Source organism: Gossypium hirsutum, chromosome A02 (genome assembly GCF_007990345.1).
Source record: "Gossypium hirsutum isolate 1008001.06 chromosome A02, Gossypium_hirsutum_v2.1, whole genome shotgun sequence".
NCBI classification, from domain to species: Eukaryota; Viridiplantae; Streptophyta; class Magnoliopsida; order Malvales; family Malvaceae; genus Gossypium; species Gossypium hirsutum.
This window is the reverse complement of record NC_053425.1, coordinates 36,745,443-36,762,916: the sequence shown is the minus strand read 5'-3', so window position 1 is coordinate 36,762,916 and position 17,474 is coordinate 36,745,443. Positions and strand designations below refer to the sequence as shown.

The 17,474-nt window shown below is 35.0% G+C and overlaps 1 long non-coding RNA gene across 3 annotated transcripts; it reads right to left on the bottom strand.

The window, feature by feature from the left end:
• Positions 1-1,484: 1,484 nt before the first annotated feature.
• On the bottom strand, positions 1,485-4,895 carry LOC107951098 (uncharacterized). 3 transcript variants are annotated; one of them, XR_001698319.2, is made up of 4 exons: positions 3,713-4,895; positions 2,920-3,039; positions 2,096-2,239; positions 1,485-1,842 (listed from the first exon to the last, which is right to left on the bottom strand). It is a non-coding gene; the product is annotated as an uncharacterized lncRNA (long non-coding RNA). The 3 variants fall into 3 exon arrangements; XR_001698320.2 differs by having other exon boundaries at positions 2,920-4,079; positions 4,433-4,887; XR_001698318.2 differs by having other exon boundaries at positions 2,920-4,895.
• Between the last annotated feature and the right edge of the window lie 12,579 nt (positions 4,896-17,474).

The following is a 17,474-nucleotide window of genomic DNA, read 5'->3' as shown; positions in this document are numbered from 1 at the left end:
TTAGGGTTTGTCAAAGGGTTGGTGAGGATAGAAGCATGAAAAAGAGGGAGAAGGTTGGAAGGAAATAAGAAAAAAGAAGAAAATTCTTCAGATGTGAGAAAGAAAAGGAAGGGTAAAGTTGATACTTTGACCTAATTTTTCACGCTGTCCTTATTCCGTGGGGAGAGTGCCGAATTGTAAATGGCATTTTTGCCTTGAATAACCTCGTATGGAATAGGCTGTAATAGCCCATTACAGCCAACCAAACAATGGCTTAAGGATGGGCCCAAAGAATTCAACTGTAATGGCTTGGTATTACAGCCAACCAAACATAGGTATTGAAATATTCTTAATAATAATATTATATTAAAATTATTATTAAATACTATTAATAATTATATTAAGAATGTTATTAAATTATATATTATTTTATTAAATTGTATTTAATAATAATTATGTTTTAAAATATGATTAAATTATTTATTTTTATTTTTATTAAAATATATTTAACAATAATCTTATTTAAATTTAATAACAATAATCAACTACCTACAAAAATTCTGTTACGGGTATTTTGGTCATTTAAGTCTTTTTCCTTATACTATTACAATATTTATTCCATTCAACCAAATACAAGAATACTATTACAACTCTATTCCATTCCATTCAACCAAACAATTGAATTACTGATTACAGCTCTATTCCATTACAATCCTATTCAATTACAACCCTATTCCATTATAGTGAACCAAACGTACCCTAATATATTTGCTTCAATCTAGCCTCTCATCTTTTCTCTTACAAAGAGGTCACAATCACCAATATAAAAATGAGTTTAACATATAATATGATAATCTTCTAATAACAATTTATTTTAAAAGTCCATTTTAATAGAAGGCATATTTTTTATATTTTATTTTACCTTTTATAATAATATGGTAACAACAAGTAATTACAAGGTATACTATTTAATAAATTAATTATTTATAGCAATCTTTTGGTGAAATAAAAACCTTCAAATTTTACATAAAAATTACTAAATTTTAGTAACATTAGTTCTTTTCATATGTGAAATGAAAAATCAAAACTTATAATCCTTTTTTATTCAAAAACCATAATCCTTGATTTTATGTTATTTAAAAACTCATAGTTCTTTATGTTATTCAAAAACATGAAGAAAACTCGACAAATATAAAAAGAGCTGAGATCTGTAATCCCTTTGTCTCAAAAGCCATTCCTCATTTTATGTTATTCAAAAACTCATAGCTCTTTCTGTTTATTCTCGTATAAGAAATAGCGAATTCTCTCCATATCATTGGCTACTTTTAGGAAGTCAAACTCATATACGATCTTGACGACACAAAAGATAAATAATTAACAACATGCAAAAGAAAAATGAAATCCAAATCCAAGTGGAATGATACTCGCAATTTACATAATTTGAAAAGTACATAAAAGAAGGATAGAAAATTGTTCATTATAGAAAATATATATCAAGTGGATTATTACCCTTAGAGCTCTCTTCTTCAACTTGTTCATTATAGAAAATTGTTTGAGTCTAGCTTTCATAGTCTCACCCAACGGAACCTTGGGTGCTTTGTTGGCATTTTGTAGCCATGGATGTTCAAGATACAATAGTTGGGATGATTTTTTATGCATAGAAAATATATATCAACATAAATAAAGCATGTAACATGTACAGAAGGTTACCAAGCACTTCCTGTACTATAAGACACTGCTTTGGATCAGGATTAAGCATTTTCTTTACAAGGTCCTTTGCATTGTCTGAAACTTTAGGCCATGGGTCCCTCTTAAAGTCAATAGCAGAGTGAATCATTGTTTGTGCCACCCTTTGTTCAGTCTCTGTATGCAAACACGAGAAATGTAGTTTATATCTATTTTTCTAAAAGTAAAAGAGTATATAGTGAATCGTATGCAAAAGAATACATCAAACTCCTGATACATAATATTAAAGAAAATTTAAATTTTTTTTTCTTTATCTCTCTCTTTTCTTTATCCAAACCCTGGAAGCACACATTGTCTCCACATTTATCTCGAGATATAACCTTCATGATGTGAAAAAAAAAGGGAAGTACTTGAAAATAGAAAGACAAACCTTCAAAAAACGGTGGCACACCACAAAGTAAAATATATACGATAACTTTAGCACTCTAGACATCAACCCCTGGGCCATAATTACGTTTGAGAACCTCTGGAGCCATGTAATATGGGCTTCCCACTATCTCATTGAATTGTTCACCTGTTAAAAGAGAGCATTCTTGAGCTGCTTGAGCATAAATATAAAAAAGAGATAACTGAAGCAATCCTATAGTTGCATGGACCTATAGTTCTTAGAAAACAACCGCTTTGAGATAGAACGATTGTGTGTATGTAAAACTATGTTCCACAATGATCCAGCATCATATTACAGTTGGAGATAACAAAGAAAAGGCATTCTACTCACAGGCATCAGATCTTGGCATTCAGATGGCTAGAGATTTTTGTGCAGAAAGTTATGGCATTGAGGGAGTTCAACAAGCTAATCACATGGGTGTTTTGGTTCAAGCAGATAGACTTACTAATGCTAGTGATAGGGATGACCAGAATGTGATTAAAAATGCCCCTTCAAAGGTTGGTGAAATAGACACTGCCATCACTAGTTCCCCATATCCAGCTTCTGCTAAAGGGAAACAGATGAATGCAATTGTCTCTCTCCCTAATTTTATGGAACGCTCAGGAGGGCTAGCCACTAAAAACTAACAACAACAATAATAGTAATGTTTGGGTGCTATAGCCAATATCCCCCTTCGCTCGTGTTTGCACCCTACGATATTTCATATAATACCATAACAACAGTGGAGCATCCGAACCGGAGTAGTAATCTCAAATTTAGGGGTAAAAAGGAACTATGAAGGAACACATAACCAAAATCCATTCTACCTGACCAGTAATAGTAGGAATCAATGGTAGACACAGGAGTAGTCTCGACGAGTTGAGGCACATTTCCCATAGGATATGAATCGTCTTGGTGCATCATATCCAAGTTAACTATAAAACAATCTATCAAAAAAAACCTAGTTAATCGAAGTAATCAAAAACACACATCTGATAACTTTGTACCAAAAATCAAGAAATAATTCAAACTGACTCATTTGACATTTTGAACTGATAATCCAAATTCCATATTCAATTGCATTCAATGTGACTATAAAATTTGAAACAAATAATAAGGAAAAGAAGACTGGATTTATTAGATTCCAACATCTAAGATGAGATCAACAAATCTGCAGACAAGTCCTTACAGACCATTTATTGAAGAAATTATGCTGCCCTTGAGGTATAGTTGTTTTCAAGAACCCTTGGATCATTACTTTATCACATTAAAAAGTCCATAAAACATTCCTCAAAGGTAAAATTTTGTAAGGGTTGAAAAAGATGTTCAAAATGAAAGACTCAAACAATGCAATATATAGTAATCGAAAACCCAACCAAAAATAGCTAATAGACATGGACAGGCCTTGTTTAGCTTAAATATGATATGGTGTTTCTGAGTGCACAGTATACCATTAGAAAATTTAGAGAAGAAAATCATCAAATGTTTTATTTGAATACGAAACAAAAATGGCATAATGATATTGAAACAATTTCAAAAATATATAGAAAGATAAGATCATATAAATACAGGACTATAATTATTTCTTCATTACAAGAAAAAATGAAATCAAGTCCTTACTTGCTCAATGTCTCGCTTTATTATTGTGTCAACAATATCCTCAGCTTTAGAAACATACCTTGTAATCACTCGCTTGTTCATTGTGTCAATTGTATATAAAGCTTCAGAAATCATTGCCTCATTGCAATGTGCACCAATCAATATATTACTTATACCAAGAATTAAGAAAGGAAGGGATGATTTTTGATGTTGTAGATAACAACATTTCATCAATTACACATGCCATGAATTAAGCATAATCCGTAATAACAATATTGATCTAATGCCTTTCACCTTCAATTCCAAATAAGAGATCAAGAGCATCCTTTAACAATGAAGACAGCCAATGGCAGTGCTAATACCACAATGTTGACTTCCAAACCTTATACTTCCATCATAGTTAAAAACCCAACAGCTTTATTAGTACTGTATTGTAAGCAATTAAAAAAGAAATTTTAATTTGAAGAAAAAATCCATTAATCAAAGTGGAAAATTTTATAACATCATGTTGAAGACTTAACTTCAGCATTTCCCCTAAATAGAAAACCCAAAATCAATTTGGCCTAATTAACAAGAAAGCATTTAATCAAAATGCTAAAAGCACTATCGAAGCATCATCAACACTATCGAAGCGTGAAATTCTTACTTAACATCGGTGTGGGTAGCAATGGTGTTAAAGGAAGACTGGAAAATAGACAGAATCCTTCCACCATTAACAAGTGAAAGAAGAATAAACCTTACCCATACGGTGGCACTGCCAGAAAGACTTGCATTCTCATCAATCAATTCCAATGATAGGTTGGAATCGCTTAGGAGTGGTAAACGAAGTGTGGGTCTTTGGCCTTCAAGTTGATTTGCTTCCTTTCAGGTCAATTTGAGCGTGAGATTGTTGATGGCTAAGGAAAAAAAAGTGAAATTGTTGAGAAATTTCAATCTGAGGGTGTTTTCGGAAGGGCAAAGAAGATCATTTAGTGGAGAGGTTGGAATAGCCAATTCGGAACCTCCTCCCCTGAATGGCTATTCAACGATTTTCGAAATGAAGCTGTAATCGCCATTTGCCTTTTTAAGCTTTCCAACGAACAAAACCTTTGCTTTACTGTAGAAATTGGAACTGTCCCTAATGGCTTTGCCATTACATTGAACCAAATGAAGCGTAAAGTTTAAATTAGATGGAAGACTTTCTGGATTAGATTTCAGATTTTTAGATTTGGGTAAAATATCAAAACTATCATTTTTATTTGCCTTAGATTACATTTTCTCACTTATATTTGAAATGTTATGTTTTAGTCATGTTATCGTGTTGTAACATTTTAGCCATTAAGTCGTTAATGGTGTAATAGTAAGCTTGTACCACCCTTACCAGTATTCGACGCCGGAACAGGGTACAAGATATTATCGGACTTATACACAAGCAATCATACAAAACCAAGACATAAACTTCCATCCAATTTTAAAACTTTTCGTAGACATTAACATCGTCCCTAAAATGAACCTATGAGGCCCATAACATGCATTGGGAATGGTTCGGGACTAAACCGAGAATTTTAGAAAAATCTACAACACTTAGAAAATTTTTCATGTTTTAAGAACCACACGCCCGCGTGGCTTGGGACACACCAATGTGAGCAGGCCGTGTGATCCCACACGCCCGTGTCCCTAACCGTATAACTCTCTGTTTGTCACCCTAGAACAAATTGAAGACACACGGCCAAGTCACACGGCCAAGTCACACGCCCATATGCTAGGTTGTATGGTCGATTTAATATTCATAATTTTTCATAAAATAAGTGCAGACTTCACACGTCCAGGGCACACGCCCGTGCCTAACACTATGCCATCCACACGGTTGAGACACACGCCCGTGTCTCTGTCCGTGTGCTCAATTCTGAGCATTCTATTTTGCAACAATTAAGGTGCAGGGGACACACAGCTGAAACACACACCTATGGGGCTAGTCGTGTGTGAGACACAAGCTCGTGTGTTTACCCGTGTGGACAAAAACAAGGCTATTTACCAAGCCATTTTGTCACCCTTTTATGCACACACCTACACAACAAAACATGACACCAATCCAAGCAATTATACTCAACCAATTCAGCCACAATAAAGGCATCGACATATCATTCACATGCTACCATATACAACATACAACATCACATCCTTATCAACTTCAATCATGCAAATTTCCACATCCATGAAAACATCATCATATGCATATATGCTTAAACCAATATTAGCCAATTTTAATGGCCATTTACAAAATGAATTATCAACCACTATAGGACAACACATTAGGCCAATTCAATTATGACACATAACAAAATAACCAAGTTCCTATACATGCTATAACTCAAAATGTCAAATTCATTGGTACCCAAAATAATCAGTTGATAGTGTGAGTGGATCTCTGACAGTCTCCGATCCCCGAGCTAGCTTGGTGACACTATAAGATAAGGGAAAGAAAAGGGGAGTAAGCTTTAAAGCCAAATAATTTCCCATGCAAATAATAGGCATCATAAACATACATTTAACATACAATTAACATAATGATAATTAGCATAAATATCAATAAACTCTTATAATCATAACTTACTCCATCATAATCTTACTGAGGTTTATCACATAACGAGCTCATTACATATGATTTTTACGTACATACCTGAGTCATCTCAAATTGGATTTACACACAATTCATCTTTGACATACTTATTAAATTACCCGTTGATCCATTTGGAATACTAAATGATACTCGGGAATCCTGTACACACGGTACCATACCAATGCCATATCCCAGATATGGTCTTACATGTAATCTCGTATCGATGCTAATAGCCCAGCTATAGTCTTATACGAAATCTCACATCGATGTCATATCCCAGATATGGTCTTACACGAAATCTCATATTCATATCATATCCTAGATATGGTCCTACACATAGACTTAGTAACCCTAATGTCATGACATTTGTATCCTATCTATTCCTAAGGTTCAACTGAGATTTCACTCTTACTGGAACTTTGTCCAATACGTCCATGATTAAATCACAATTCATACAATAATAAAGCATTTAAAACATAATTAAAACAATGCATTATTTACAAAAGAACTTACCTCGGTACAAAAATAGTAGAAATGTGACATAATCGTCAAACACTTTGTTTTTCCCCCGATTTAGGTCCGAACCTCATTTCTCTTAATCTATAATAGAAAATTTAACTCATTTATTATTCACATTACTCAATTCAGTTCAAAAATCATATTATGGCAAAATTATGTTTACCCCTAAACTTTGACATTTTTACACTTTGGTCCCTAGGCTCATAAATTGAAATAGATTCAATTTCTTCATTACTCAAGCTTAGTCGAATACTAATAGTGCTCATAACAACCCACATTTTTCATTTAATCACACTTTTACTACCCATTTGTGACTTTTTACAAATAGGTCCTTTTTGACATTTTCATCAAAAATCACCTAGCAAAAGTTGTTTATCTTACATCTAACATACATTTTCTACCATTAGACATAAAAATGCACAAATATTCTTCATGGGTAAAATTTTAGACTTTGATTTTCCTTCAAATTAGTCCTTGAAATGTTAGATTAGGTTACAAGGATCTCAAAAACATAAAAATCATTAAAAACGGGGCTAGAACGGACTTACAATCGAGCTTGGAAGATGAACAAACCCTAGCTATGGTTCCCTCTTGAGAATTTCAGCCATGGGAAGAAGATGGACAAAAATTGGCTTTTAATTTGATTTTTAATTCATTTATTAGCCAAATGACCAAAATAGCCCTTTTCTAAAAACACTAAAATTCTCTTACCTCATGTCTATTTTTGTCCAATATAAAGTAAAATGGTATAATTACCATCTAAGGAACTTTAGTTTAAAATTTCATAACAATTAGGCACCTTTAGCATATAGAACTCAAGTTTTACAATTTTTTTACAATTTAATCCTTTTGACCAAATTGAGTGCCAAAACATCAAAATTTTCGAAGGAAATTTTCACGGAATCATTCCATAAAACTTTATACAATAAAAATATAATAAAAATCTTCACTACGTCAGATTCGTGGTCCCAAAACCACTGTTTCGACAAGCCCCAAAATCGGGCTGTTACAACTCCTCCCTTTAGGGATTTTCGTCCTCTAAAATCTTACCAGAAAATAGGTTTGGGTACTATTTTCTCATGGCCTCCTCGGGTTCCCACGTAGCCTCTTCAACCCCATGTCGTTGCCATAACATCTTCACTAGGGCCATACTTTTATTTCTCAACTGTTTAACTTTCCGAGCTAAGATCCTGATCGGTTCTTCACTATACGTCATATCTGGTTAAATCTCAATCTCTGATGGAGAAATTTCATACGAAGGATCAGAACGATATTGTCGCAACATCGACATATGAAACACGTTATTAATCCTTTCCAACTCTGTCGGTAAAGCTAACCGATATGCCACTGGCCCTATTCTTTCAATAACTTCATACGGCCCAAACAACATCTTTCTTTTTCGAAGTCAAAGGCAACAAAGTTACGAAGTCCATAGTAATCCTATCCCACTTCCACTTAGGTACCATCACTGGCCGAAGTAAAGTCGAAGGCACTTGGTGTTTAGCTTTCACTTGTTGACAAATCAAACACTTCGAAACAAACTCTAAAATATCTCGTTTCATACCAACCACTAATACAATTTCTTCAAATCATTATACATTTTTGTACTACCTGAATGCATAGATAAACTACCATTATGTGCCTCATAAAGAATTTTCTAAATAAGTTCAACATTTTTTGGTACACAAATTCTGCTTCGGATGTAACACCCTTTACCCATGTCCGACGCTGGAACAAGGTACGAGGTATTACCGGACTTAATCATTCACAAACATGCAAAAACCGGGCTACAAAATTTCTTTTAATTCAAAACTTTTCATACACATGCATAATGTATCATACACGAGCCCACGAAGCTCTAAACATGAATTGAAAGTAGTTAGGGACTAAACAGAGAACCTTAGAAAGTTTTGGAAAAAACTTAGACAATTTCTTTCCATGAAACAAGATAACACGCCCGTGTGGACATAGGGACATGCCTGTGTACCTTTGGCACGCCCGTGTCCTCGGGCCGTGTAACTCTCTATTTATGATGTCAGCATGCAAATCGAACCACGCGACCGGGCCACACACCCGTGTCTCCAGGCCGTGTCCCTCACACAATTGAGACACATGACCATGTCTCGACCCGTGTAGTCAACACTTAGGCTATTTTCCAAGCCTTCATGTTACCCGTAAACCCTTACAACCTCATACATATTAAAACCACAAATCATGGCATCATTTTAATGATTAAACACTCTTTATTAAGACATATTCATAACATTAACGTGTCCTCTTACATGTAATGCATCTACTCATGCAATACCAAGTCTAGATTACTTAATTCACATTCATAAGACTTGTCATTTTGATGATCAGTTTTATCATTATACTATAGTTACCAACTTATCCATCAAGCACTCATGTTAAACCATTATCACTTTGTTTTTATAACGTGCAATTACTACATGGCTATGACCACCTCAATTGGTCATAGAGCATACATCCAACACACATGTCATATTTCCAACCATGCATGGCAAACAAATATAATCACATCATAAACATTAGACATGACAAGAATAGCTAGGTTTATAAGCCATAATCAATATGAGCCACATCTCACGGCCATATACATATAACTTAATATAAGCCGATACATTTGGCCAAAGCATAATCACATATCAATAAACTAGATCTCTATACATGCCACTCAATTGAAATTTTTATTATATGCTTCATTTTTTTCCAAAGGTAGTGACTTGATAGTGTGATGCTGCCTCTGACGATCTCCAACCCCGAGCTAACCTGACAAGCTAAAAGAAATGGAAAGGAAGGAGTAAGCTTCACGCTTAGTAAGTCCATATGAAAATAATAAGCAATTTATCAATATGCTTCCACCAATTCTTACAACATGATCTCAAGGTAATACTATCATAATTACCTTTTTTCCTATGTTCAGGTCAAGCTCTTTTCTCAAGTCATAGTCACTAAATTATTTATATCTGGAGTTACGGAACTCCAAATTCAGATCCACTAATTTTCTCAGAAACTAGACTCACATATATTCTTACCATAAAATTTTCAGAATTTTTAGTTTAGCCAATTAGTGCAGTTTATCCTTCAAAGTCACCCATGTTCTGCTGTTTAACAGCTTCAACCTTTCTTTACTTAAAATTAATTATCTCTTCACATAGGATTCGAATGGTGTTCCTGTTTGTTTCTTTTGAAAATAGACTCATTAAGGATTCTAATCATATAAATTTTAACCTATAATTATTTTTTTACAATTTTTAATTATTTTCCCAAATCAAGACAGGGGATTTCAAAATCATTCTGGCTCTGTCTCACAACAATTCAAATATTCCATAATATGAAACTCTTTTTCTTACACCGTTTCTTCTATGTGAAACTAGACTCATTAAGCTTTAATTACATATTTTATTAAACCTCTAGCTCAATTTCCAAAATTTCTGGTGGATTTTCAAAATAGGTCTATAGCTACTGTCCAAAACTGTTTTAGTGTAAATTAATAATACTAAGTTTATCACACCTTATTAATTCATTTTCACCACATTGGAAAAGAGACATATTTATACATCATAAGTATAGACCTATGATCACAAGTTCATCACAAATCATTCTCATAGGCATCAATTACCTATTTACATCTTCACTAAATGTGCATTATAAACCGAAATCATTTCTCATGAGCATGGTATACATACCTGTGTTACTGAACATGCTCATATTCATTCCTTACTAATCATACAACATGAATTGCATTCACACCGCATCAATTTAATGTAAGTACCAGTACCACTCACAACATAGCCATAAGCTTTATCATTTCAACTTAAACCTTAAATTTCCCATTGAACCATTTGGAATACCACAGGATAATCATTAAGCCTCAAACATAGGGTACGATGCTGATGCCATGTTCCAAACATGGTCTTACACTGGCTCACACATCTAAGTCATTGCCATGTTCCAGACAGGTCTTACACAATGCCATGTCCCAAACAGGTCTTACACTGACTTCCATATATCGAGGCCAATGCCATGTCCTAGATAGGTTTTACATTGGCTTGCATATCTCGAGGCCAATGCATGTCCCAGACATATCTTACACTAGCTCTCGTCTCAATGCCGATGCATGTCCCAGACATGCCTTGCACTGGTTCTCATAATGTGGCCTATGCATGTCCTAGACATGTCTTACACTAGCATACATATCACCCAAATGTTATGGCATGATTATCCAATCTATTCCTAAGGTTCAATCGGGTGTTTACCATGATAAGTCTCATCATACCATTACTCATAGATGCATTAAAACCTTATATGCGAAATCAAACATTCAATGCATAATAACAATAAAGTTGTAATATTTACGCCTAGCTTACTTGTTTCAATGGAATGTCATATTCCATCAAATTTCTAATGTATTCAATCATCACAAAAATGTTATTAACATTTGGCATCACTTTCTCATACATAACCCCATCAACATATAATCAAAATCATACCAAAATAGATTTCAAGTATATTAACAATTACATGGATAACATGTTTATTTAGTCACACGGACTTACTCGAATGCAATTTCGGCTAATTACTCTATTTTAGTCCATAACCTCGTACTTTCCGATTTAAGCACAAATCTCGATTTTCTTAATCTAACATAATGAAATTCACTCATTTAATCATTACATTAATTAAAACATTCTATAATTCATAATTTGGCAAAATTACCGTTTTGCCCTTAGACTTTACAAAAATTACGATTTTACCTTTAGGCTCGTAAATCGATTTTAATCGAATTTCCTCCTTTACCAAGCCTAGCCAAATTCTTTTTATAACTATAGCAAGTCACAATTTCAATTATTTCGCACATTTACAACTTATTTTATAACTTTACAAAATAGTCCTTTTTAGGTGTTTTCATGCAAACTTCTTTCACAAAAATTGTTTATTACACAACCATGACTCATTTTCGTCCATAAAAATTCAATAAACTATATGAGTATTCACATGGAAAAACCCTATACATTCAACCATTTTGCAAAATAGTCCCCTCATTAGCTAGATTAAGCTATAAGGGTTCTAAAAACACAAAAATTAACAAAAATGACCATCAAAGTCACTTACTTGCAAGGGTGAAGAGTGGATGAATTTTTCAAGCTTCTAAAACCCCAAGTTTGCTGATATTTTCAGTGGTGAAGAAGATGGCCACTTAGTCTTCTTTTTCTTATTTTATTTATAGTCAAATTAAGCCATCAACTCACCTAACTTTGTCAATTTTGTCAATTCTTGTCCCCTATGGCCGGCCAAGCACCTATTAAAGGTCTATTTGCACTTTAAACACCCTCAATTATAGTTCCCTAGGAATTTGGTATATCTATCTAGTAAAATAAAACGTTTTCCCTCTATGCGATTTAGTCCTTTTTCGAAATTAAGCTCCCAAACGCTAAAATTAATTAATCAAATTTTTCATGCTCTTATAAAAACATGCTATAACACCAAAATAATAATAATAAAATAATTTCTCTGGCCCCAGAATAGTGGTTTCGAAACCATTGTTCCAACTAGGTCCAAAATCGGGCTGTTACATTGGAACATCAAACAATCATCAGATCCGATATGAAAATCTAAATTACTACTCGATTCAAAATGAACTCTTTTGGCTTACAAATCACTGTCACATTTCTGAGCTTCACAAATTTGTTGAAGAAATAACGGTCTAACTCTCAACTCTACTAAAACCGAACCATTATCGAACAAAGTCAACCATGTATTCATCGCTCTCAAAGTATACAAAGTCTTTCTACTCAACGCATCTGCAACTACATTTGCCTTACCCTGGTGGTAATCAATTACTAGCTCATAATCCTTCAGAAACTCGAGCCATCTAAGTTGCCGCAAGTTTAAATCTTTCTGAGTCATCAAGTATTTTAAAACTCTTATGATCAGTAAAGATATGGCATTTCTCACCGTACAAATGATGTCTCCAAATTTTTAAAGCAAACACAATGGCGGCTAATTCCAAATCATGCGTTGGATAATTCTTCTCGTGTGGTTTCAATTGTCTCGAGGCATAAGCTAACACTTTGCCCTCTTACATCAACACACATCCTAACCCATTCAGTGACATGTCACTATAAATTGCGAATTCTTTTACCGGCTCAATTTACACTAAAATCGGTGCCTCAGTCAATAATGCTTTCAACTTCTCAAAACTTTGCTGACATTTTTCGGACCATTCAAACTTAACATCTTTTTGCAACAACTCTGTCATAGGAGTAGCAATCATCAAAAATCCTTTAACAAAACGTCAGTAATAACCGGCTAAGCCCAAAAAGCTTCTAACTTCTGATACATTCCTCAGTGGTTTCTAATCAACAATGGCCGAAATCTTACTTGGATCAACCCGGATACCATCACCTAAAACAATATATCCCAAAAATCCAACTTCTCGGAGCCAAAACTCACTTTTACTGAATTTAGCAAACAACTGCTTATCTCTCAAGTCTGTAAAATAGTTCTTAAGTGCTCGGCATGTTCAGACTCGTCTCGAGAATAAATCAGGATATCATCGATGAACACAACCACAAACTTATCTAAATATGGTCTGAAGATTCTATTCATCAAGTCCATAAAAATAGCAGGCGTATTAGTTAATTCGAAAGGCATAACAAGAAATTCATAGTGCCCATACCTTGTCCTGAAAGCGGTTTTCGGCACATCCGCCTCTTTAACTCTCAATTGATAGTAGCCAGATCTTAAATCAATTTTCGAGAATACCGTTGCTCTTCTCAACTGATTGAACAAGTCATCAATCCTCGGTAAAAGATATTTGTTCTTTATATTAACCTTGTTGAGTTATTGGTAGTCGATACAAAGTCTCATAGATCCATCTTTCTTCTTTACAAATAATACAGGAGAACCCTAGGGAGAAAAACTCGGTCTCACAAAACCCTTATCTATCAACTCTTGCAACTGAGCTTTCAATTCTTTCACTTTATTTGGGGCCATCCTATACAGCGCAATAGATATCGATGAGGCCTCTAGTACTAAATCTATACCAAACTCGACTTCTCTAACTAGTGGTAACCTAGGCAACTCTTCCGGGAACACATCTGGATATTCACAAACTATCGGCACTGATTCAATCTTCAATTCAGACACTTTTGTATTCAAAACATAAGTAAGATAAGCTTTACAGCCTTTCCTTACACATTTCTGGGCAGACATCGAAGAAATCACAACAGGTAACTCACCCAACTCATCTGAATTAATCCGAAAAGTTTCACCATTTTCACATTTCAGTTCAATAATCTTTCTTTAACAGTTCACTACGGCATCATGCAGTGTCAACCAATCCATACCAAAAATAATATCAAATTCATCAAATGGCAACAACATTAAATCAGCTAAAAAACAGTGACCTCGAATCATCAAGGGACAATTCTTGCAAACTCTATCAACTAATACATGTTTGCCTAAAGGGTTTGACATTCTAATCACAAATTCAGTAAACTTAACAAGCAAGCTCTTACTAGCTACCAATTTCATACAAACATAAGAATGAGTTGATTTAACGTCAATCAATACAACTACATTAGTATTATAGAGAGAAAAAGTACCAGTAATAACATCAGGAGATGTTGCTTCTTCACGAGCATAGATGGCATAGGTTCTAGCAGGTGCTCGAGCTTCAGATCTTACAGTTGCATCTTTTGTCACACCTTTACTACTAGCTCCATTTTCGGTATTCCTCAGTGGCCTACCCCTATTAGTAGTATTACTCGGCCTTACACTCTAAAATTTTTCCTTCTCAGCCATTTTAGGGAAATCTCAGATAAAATATTCTTGAGACCCACACTTGAAATAAGCCCGGTCATTCATCCTACACTCGCCGGAATGTCTTCTTCCACAATGCTGACATTCGGGTCTGTTAGGCTTTACATTACCTACACTTGCCATTGAAGCGGCTTAAGATTTAAAACTTGAGTATTGCTTCTCGTGGTTTCTGTGGGAATACCCAGCTGATACATTCAAACGGGAATACATTTCTTTATATTTCTTTAAATAAGATGGAAATGACTTACTCATCAGTCTTTTCCTCGAATCTTTAGCTTCACAATCAGCTTTTCTCTTTTCTTTATTCAACTATTTGGCCTTACAGGCTCACTCGACCAACACCACAAATTCTTTCAGTTCTAAGATCCCAAATAACACACAAATATCCTCATTCAATCCATCCTCAAATCTCTTCCACATCATAGCCTCGATGGAAACACACTCTCGAGCATTTGCTAAGCCTAAAAAATTCTCACTCATACTCTGTCACTAACATTTGACCCTGTTTCAGCTCAAGAAATTCCTTACATTTTTTATCGATGAATCACTGACTAATATATTTATTTCAAAATTCCTCTTGAAAGAAATCTCATGCAACCCTCTCTCTTGGCACCACCGATACCAGTGTATCTCACTAGTGATATGCAGAATCTCTTAGAAGTGAGATGGCACACTTTAAACACTCATCCGGTGTGCAAGACAACTCATCAAATACACTGATGAAGTTTTCGAGCCAAAACTCAGCTCTCTCGGGATCATCATTTACATTAGCCCTGAAATCTTCAGTCTCATACTTTTTGGATCTTATCAACTGGGGGCTTATTCATTCTTACAAATTCCATACCTTGTGAAGCTATGGAACAGATCGAGGAATAGGTGAGGGTGGAGGAGGTTGGGCATTCAAATTTGTTCGAACAAATTTCGTATATCACTCATTCATCATATAGAGAAAGGCTTCCCTACCCCTTTTTCTCTGATCAACCGTTGGGGGTCTACTATCAGACAGCCCTGCCCTTTGGGCAGGAGCCGGTGCATTACTTTCAACGTCATCAGCCTCAGCTAGATTGGAATTCATCTACTATATGAAAACACAATTCAAAATTGTCAGGAGTCATTACACTATCACAGTTCATTTATGGCATGTATAGCTAGACTCGTACATACGCTATGTTAGTCCAAGAATCGACTAAATCGTAGCTTTGATACCACTAAATGTAACACCTCTTACCTATATTTGACGCTGAAACTGGGTACGAGGCATTACCGAACTTATACACAAGCAATCATACATAACTGAAATGTAAACTTCCATCCAGTTTTAAAACATTTCATATACATTCACATCGCCCTTAACATAAACCTACGAGGCCCAAAACATGTATTGGGAGCGGTTCGGGACAAAACCGAGGATTTTAGAAAATTCCACAACACTTAGAAAATTTTTCATGTTTTAAGAACCACATACCCGTGTGGCTTGGGACACACCCGTGTGGGCAGGCCGTGTGGTCATGCACGCCCGTGTCCCTAACCCGTGTAACTCTCTGTTTGTCATCCAAGAACAAATTGAAGACACACGGCCAAGTTAAACGCCTGTGTGCTAGGCCGTGTGGTCGATTTAATTTTCATAATTTTTCATAAAATAAATCTAAACTTCACATGCCCAGGGCACACGCCCGTACCTGAGGCTGTGTCATCCACACGGCTGAGACGCACGCTCGTGTCTCTGCCTGTGTGCTCAATTCTGAACATTCTATTTTGCAATAATTAGGGTGTAGGGGACACATAGCTGGAACACATGCCTATGGGGCAAGCCATGTGTCGCACACGGCCGGGTGTCTACCCGTGTGGGCAAAAACAAGGCTATTTACCAAGCCATTTTGTCACCCTTTTATGCATACACTTACATAACAAAACATAACACCAATCTAAGCAATTATACTCAACCAATTCAGCCACAATAAAAACATCCACACATCATTTCACATGCTACCATATACCACATACAACATCACATACTTATCAACTTCAATCATGCAAATTTCCACATCCATGAAAACATCATCATATGCATATATGCTTAAACCAATATTAGCTAATTTTAATGGCCATTTACAAAATGAATTATCAACCAATATAGGCCAACACATTACGCAAATTCAATTATGACACATAACAAAATAACCAAGTTCCTATACATGCCATAACTCAAAATGTCAAATTCATTGGTACCCAAAATAATCAGTTAATAGTGTGAGTGGATCTCTGACAGTCTTCGATCCCCGAGCTAGCTTGGTGACACTATAAGACAAGGGAAAGAAAAAGGAGTAAGCTTTAAAGCCCAGTAAGTTCTCATGCAAACAATAGGCATCATAAACACACATTTAACATGCAATTAACATAATGATAATTAGCCTAAATATCAATAAACTCTTATAATCATAACTTACTCAATCATAATCTTACCGAGGTTTATCACATAATGAGCTCATTACATATGAGTTTTACGTACATACTTGAGTCATCTCGAATTGGATTTACACACAATTCATCTTTGACATATTTGTTAAATTACACGTTGAACCACTGGGAATACTAAAGGATACTCGGAAATTCCATTCACACGGTACCATACCAATACCATATCCCAGATATGGTCTTACATGTAATATTGTATCGATGCCAATAACCCAGCTATGGTCTTACACGAAATCTCACATTGATGCCATATCCCAGTTATGGTCTTACATGAAATCTCATATTGTTGTCATATCCCAGATATGGTCTTACACATAGACTTAGTAACCCTAGTGTCATGAC